Source organism: Dermochelys coriacea, chromosome 4 (assembly GCF_009764565.3).
Source record: "Dermochelys coriacea isolate rDerCor1 chromosome 4, rDerCor1.pri.v4, whole genome shotgun sequence".
Classification (NCBI taxonomy): domain Eukaryota; kingdom Metazoa; phylum Chordata; order Testudines; family Dermochelyidae; genus Dermochelys; species Dermochelys coriacea.
Genome location: NC_050071.1, coordinates 64,679,479 through 64,686,230, shown reverse-complemented (window position 1 = coordinate 64,686,230; position 6,752 = coordinate 64,679,479).

Here is a 6,752-nt window from a genome sequence, read left to right as displayed (position 1 = left end):
CTTCAGCAACAGTTCTTTCTGGTGTTTGTGTAGGGTGGTGCACCTGCATATTGTTCCCCAACATCAATGTGCCTTAATGTTTCTATATATAGTCCTTTCTTCAGCTTAAGGGCCTCATCTTGTACCCCATATTGAAGTGCATACCCCTCACTCATGCAGATGCTCCCATTGACTTTAAGGAGTACTGATATGAGAATGGGACATAAGATCAGGCCTCGAATTATTACTAATACTGGTGATGATAAATACAAACCCTGGGAAGAACTGTCATATTTGATATTATTTATCCTATCATTGTTTAATATGGCGCTGAATACAGTATTGTTAATAATCCAAAGAATAATGATTGATACAGGGCATAAGAATAAGGAATAGCTGAAGTAATGATAACTTTGAGCTTTTTATTTACAAAAGGTGAAGGATTTCTCAGTAAACAAAAGAATTCCGTACATTTCAAGTGCACTTATATAAATGCTTATGCAGTGGTTTCAGCCAAACAAACATTCTGCATAGTTTATATGCTGCTAATATGCTCAGAGAGAAGAGATCTGCTCTTACTTCAACAGCTCGGATAAAGCTTATAGTTAGATTAATTTACTTCATTTTTAAAACAACAACCTGACAATGAAATGACACTCCTGTCTGAAAATCAGAATAAAATGAATCCATTAAAAATAAGCCTTGCTGTGCCGTGTTAGGGATCCACAGTCAGGAAAGAAACTGTGGACGCTTGCTTCATTTATTCATTCCTACATCGTCTGTGCTGGCCTTCCTTCCATTTATGGATATATGGGACCAGACACAGCTTCATGTTCCTTTAGTTGGAGGGGTGTAGCCAATGGCAGGAATCCAAGGTCTGTGGGTGGAGGAAGGTGTTTGTGTCATTCTTGAATCTGTCTGAAAACTAGAACCACATAAAATGGAATTAAAAAAAAACCTAAGAAGACTTATCATAGATTTAATAGTATTGAAAGACAGAGTACAAAACATGTAGCATGGCCACAGATGCCTTGAATCTCCTCAGCAGTGTGCCAGCATATTTAATAATCTTGAATCTTTTCAGAAGTACAGAAGATGAGAATTTTTGCTTATCATAGTGAAAGCAATATTCCTCCTTCTTTTTCATATTATCTAAAATACCGGATATTGCTCAAAAACTGTCCATAAACTACATGATTTCAAAACAGTGTGTATATATGCATATATAGAGAGACTAAATTAAGGGACAAATTTACAGGTGGCCTGTAACTCTGTACCTGTACATTTTGAGAATGTCTTTTTAAATATATGTAAATACCTTAGCTTGTTTCTAAAAAGTAGTCAGTTGTGCACACAAATACTGATTTGTGTGTGCAGTTTGGTGTTTATATGTACAATTGCCTGATTTGTGAGTACAAATGCCAATTTGTGTACCCATGACAAATTGAGAATTTTCCTCTAAAAAGTACAATATCTCCCTCTGATAATATTTCTGTATAAGAAATCTTCTAGTTATTAAATGAAGAAAAAATGACAAAATGCTTGTTATCTGAGTGTGAAGTAACAGAAGCTGGGAATGGGAGACAGGGGATGGATCACTTGATGATTACCTGTTCTGTTCATTCCCTTTGGGGCATCTGGCATTGGCCACTGTCGGAAGACAGGATACTGGGCTTGATGGACCTTTGGTCTGACCCAGTATGGCTGTTCTTAGTTAACAGTAGCATATTAGTTCTGAGATGGTTGCCTAGCACTGTAAAACTTTATATTTAGTGTTACATCCAGCACTGAATCTCTTTTCTCTTTGACTTTGAATATTTTGAAAATGACATTGTGGTGTCTTTTTTTAATTAACACTAAAAAAATTGTCATAAGCAGTGATTCATTTAGGCAATTATTTCTGGAGTGTGTGTGTGTGTCCTTGTGTGTCCTGGACTATAAAGAATAAAATGAGTATGTTCACTGGGATTTTTAGTTGGGATCCCTGTGATTTGCAATAGTACCAAAATCTGAAGTAATTATGACTCTACAGTATAGTATTGATGGGATGGTATTTTTAAAAGAGTTATAGCCTTGGAGATGCTTCTTTCAAGAAACAATCCACATGAAATTATGAAGCTTTTCCTGTGGAAACATTTTCTAGCCATTTACTCATGAGACTTATAATTCTTTCCTACTAAATGGGGTTGACTAGCAATGAAGCCTGTGAGTATTGTGGTGTTACTGTAGCCTAGTCTTACTCAAGCATTTTTGTTTGAATAATATTGTAAAATTTGAAAAGAAAAACCCACATCCATGTGTGGTGATGTTCTGATGACAGAAAGGGATAATATGTAGTGGTGAATTTTTAACAGAGTGAACAGGCTTGGGAACAAAGGGCTGAAATCCCTGTCTCATAGCAGCTAAGCAGATAAAGTAGCCCAAGAGTTTTTATTTTTAAAATCTCTGGAGTTTACATTTCTTCAGGAGACGAAAATATGCTAATAGGCAGCACTATGATCTGTATAGTTTTACAATTCGTATTTTTGTATTTGCAGCCCCATGCTCTGGGTGTCCTTAAGGCTCTGACTTCCAGATGCTGGGACTGGATGACGGGGTGGATCATTAGATAATTGCCCTGTTCTGTTCATTCCCTCTGAAGCATCTGTTATTGGCCACTGTCAGAAGAGAGGATACTGGGCTAGACAGACTGTTGGTCTGGCCCAGTATGGTCATTCTTGTTCTGAAGTTCTTATCATTAAGTATAATTTTGCATTTGATTGTCTTAACATTTTTCTATATTTTAGATCAAATTGTCCTCTCACCTATACTTTAAGGAGTATATACTGCTATAAATCCACTGTACTGAATTAATTACATTGTCAATAAGAAGAGGATTTTAACTGACTGGGGTTACTTCAGATTTACAGTAGCATACTCAAGAGCAGAGGGCCAGAGTGTGACCCTAATTCTGTGCATGGAGGGGAACCTCCACTTCTGATGTCAAATCTTTCATGCAGATGGGTCCAGTCAATTGCCTCCACAGCACCATCCCATCCCTTCCCAGGATACATTGATGGTTTGCTCTGTATGGGAAAGGGGATGGGGACTGGGTTGCATGTGGGCAGGGATGGGGAACACAAATCATGTCATCTGGCACTGCAGAGATTAAATTGAAAAGGTAATATACCCTGGAACCCCAGGGATTCTTCTATGACCAGGAACCTGCTTTAAAGGACTGGGGCCGGAAAAGTCCTGGCAGCATGACTCCAATGGAGTAGGCAGGGGAGCTGCCTGGGATATGAGCTGGAGCAGATGACAGGGCCTCCAGTCAGGTGGCACGCAACTCCAGCTAATACTCTGGGCTCCAGACAGGTCTCCTGGGAGCTGCAAGGTTTTTGAGCAGGCTCCAGAGTCAGTTCCACCCCCAAATCTTATAGAAGAATTTGGATGATCCATCTTAGAATTTGGACATTTAAGATCAGTCATTAAAATGAAATACATAATGGCTTGACATCTGCATCTCTTGCCATATGTTCTGATACAAATGCAGAGTGAGATAAGTACTCAGTGAGATGAAGGAAGCTGTAATATTTCAAGATGTGCCAACATTTTCTTTAGCTACAGGAATATGAGAAATTACTTCTGTTCTTCCAAAGATGGATAAGATTCAATTTTGTGGAGCAGTTCGGATTCCATGCCCACTTGAAAGAGTCAGAAGACAAGCTGTTTCCAACTTATCATTTCAGGTTTATAGAGAGCTTCATCACAATTTTGCAAAGTACTTCCTATGAATTCTATTATTTGGAACAAGATGTGATTGATCATATATTGTACCAATCATATTTTCATTGAAAATCTCAATGAAATTTTGTACAATAAAAATGTAGATAGCCTCTTCCTTCCTAATGTATGTGTATAGCATAGATCAACCATGTGGGTGTCTCCCGGGGAATGACGAAAACAGTGTCATTAGTCGTCTTAGAGATGTTTCTGTGAAATTCAGTTCATTCTTCTCTTCCTTGGTGATCGCTGTATGTAATACTAATAGGTATAGACACTTTACGTGAACACTATAATTTCATGCACAGAGAATGACTAGTCAGCTGGGAGCAACTTGAACTGCAGATCTTTCGAGCAATAATATCCTGTTCCCTGCATCCAGGTTCTTATGATGTGCAACTCTGGTAATTGGCATGTGGTGCTAAGTTGATTTACACCAGCTGAGGGCCTGGCACAAAATATAGAGCAATATAGAGAAGGTAAGAAATCAGTCATGAAAAAGTAAATAAGATAGACTGTGTGATGTTGTGGGATGGATAATAGATGGCAAAAAATACCTCCTAATGTGTGGCAGTCGGCCAAAGGATGAGACATGAACAGTAATTAAATGGATACATAGTATAAAAACCTTCTTTCACTATGAAGTCCTATTCTTGGCTGACATTAGATTGGATTGAATTTAGCATTTGTCATATCAATATAGTCTAATGAATTAAAACTAATCTTGAAATAGGTGAATCTAACTTTTTCTAAAAATTGTTTGTCTCAGATTATCAGGACCTTTTCCTTGTTAGCCCTTTGCACTGGACTTGTCATTTAATTATGTAGGCTTGGCATCCTCTCCTAAGGAATGTTATCTCTGCCTCCTTCCACAAAAACATGAGCCTGGCAGTCCTTGGAGGGCTGCTAAGCAGCATAAGCATGCTTTATCAGAGATATTTTTCAGCTTGTCATGTGAAACACTTCAAGATTTGGATGGAATTTATTAACAAACTGTTACAGAAAATGGTACCAATGTGAGAGGCAGTTTTATTAAGTGTGAAAACTATGCCTGACAGATGGTAAAAGCTCGCGCTTTGATAAGCCTTTTTGGTTTGAGAATTTCAAAAAACAACAGGTCATACTTCTTAATTCTCTACAATACATGACATATCAGAGATAAAAATGGACAGCATTTCCTGCCTGCAGTCTCTGCAGAAAAGGAAATGCACACTCCTATCACTAAAAATGTTAGAGGGCTAAAGAACACTAGCAAGGTAGCTATAGTGCAATTGTGGTAAACTTAAACACAGGAAACTGCTGATACCCAAACAGCAACTAATTTTTTATTATAAAAGCATTGTGCTCAGGGAAGATAAAAGAATTAACTATTTGAAACACAACAAGCTGTAGTTCTGAAAACCTTGGGGTCTCTCTGACATCTCATAAATATCTAGCCATGAGCTCAAGCCCAAAGTGGGTAAAAACAGAGGTCTTAACCTTCCCCCTCAAACCCACCTTTCGACTTCTTTCCTCAGTAACTGTGACCAACGCCACCATCCTGCTTGTCACTCAGGACTGTATCCTGGGCATCATCTATAATTCAGATCTTTCTCTAAGTCCCCACCTCCAGGCTCTATCTAAATCTTGCCAATTCTTTCTCAAAATTCTGTCTCTAAGACACAACCTTTCCTATCTATCTACTCAGCTAAAACACTCACCCAGGCCCTTATCTTGTGGCATGATTTACTGCAACATCCTTGTCTTTGGCCTTTACAAATACAGTCTTGCCCTGTTCATTTGCATTGAGAATGCTGGTCCAACGATCATTTTCCTAGCCTGTCACTGATCCATGCCATCCTTCTGTTTGCAGCCATCCACTGGCTCTGCTTTGATTGTGTCAAAGATAAGCTACTTGGTTTACTTTCATGGCCTACCCCCACGCTACCTATCATCTCTCATTCATCAAGTCCATCAGTCAACCAGCCCACAAATTACCATTAGCTAAATCCTGATTGACCAGTTGTATAGAAAGACCAAGAAGTGACTGGGCAGAGAGACTAAACTACCTTTTTACTCCTAGTGAGTGTTCTATTAAGAGACCTTTCCTGGACAGTTGTAAGCTTGCATGTTGTTGCCTGAGCTATGAAAAAAAACCCTTCAGTTCCGGAGTTGTCAGTCCAGCAGCTATCAAAGGACTGAATTTGTTATAAAAGGGAGAAAAAAGAGAATATTGAAGATGTCTTATTATATGCAAACTTAGAGTTTAAAAAATATAATATGAAATGCTGTATTTCAATAAAATACATTTTTCTCTGACTCTCCCAACCTGCCTTGGCCCTCCACAAAGCAGAGATAAGGGAGACATCGAGGTTTCAGCAGATTCAAGCTGTTGAACAGTCACTCTGCAATCTGGGCATGATGCTACCTCTCTCCATTCCTCCTTTGCAGTGATCACTATTGCTAGCCCAGTGCTTGAGTTGTGTGCTGACTCACAGGATTTGGGCCTTACTGCTTAGTGCTTTGGGATACCTGCAGCTGGAAATGGGATGAAAAGCCACCAAAATCTATGCTTCTAGCGGTAATTGGATGCATAAATGGCTATATCAGCATCAACTAAGCTGATAAGGTAATTCATGCGACAGAAGTGTTGATATATTCTGAGTGCTACAAAAGGTCAAAGAACAAAAGAGGTTAAAGCCCCATTAAAATCACAGCCTTCCTCTTCATTTTGCTTTGTGCACTAGTATGTCTAAACTTGAACTTGAAATGCTAGTTTGAAAGTAGATATAATGCTCAGATACAGCTTTTGTCATCTTGTTAGTGTTTGTGTTCTGAAGCAAGAGATCTGAAAGGCAAAGAACAACAGATTAAAGCTCATGCAGTGTCAACTCCACACTGGGAAACAATTCTTACCTTCCATCATGATGTGAGTGATAATCTGCATGGCCATGGAGAGCTGACACATTTTTTTATGCTACACTGTTGCTTTCGTGCTAAGGTTTCTTTGATTTTCTGCGGTCGGTTTTACC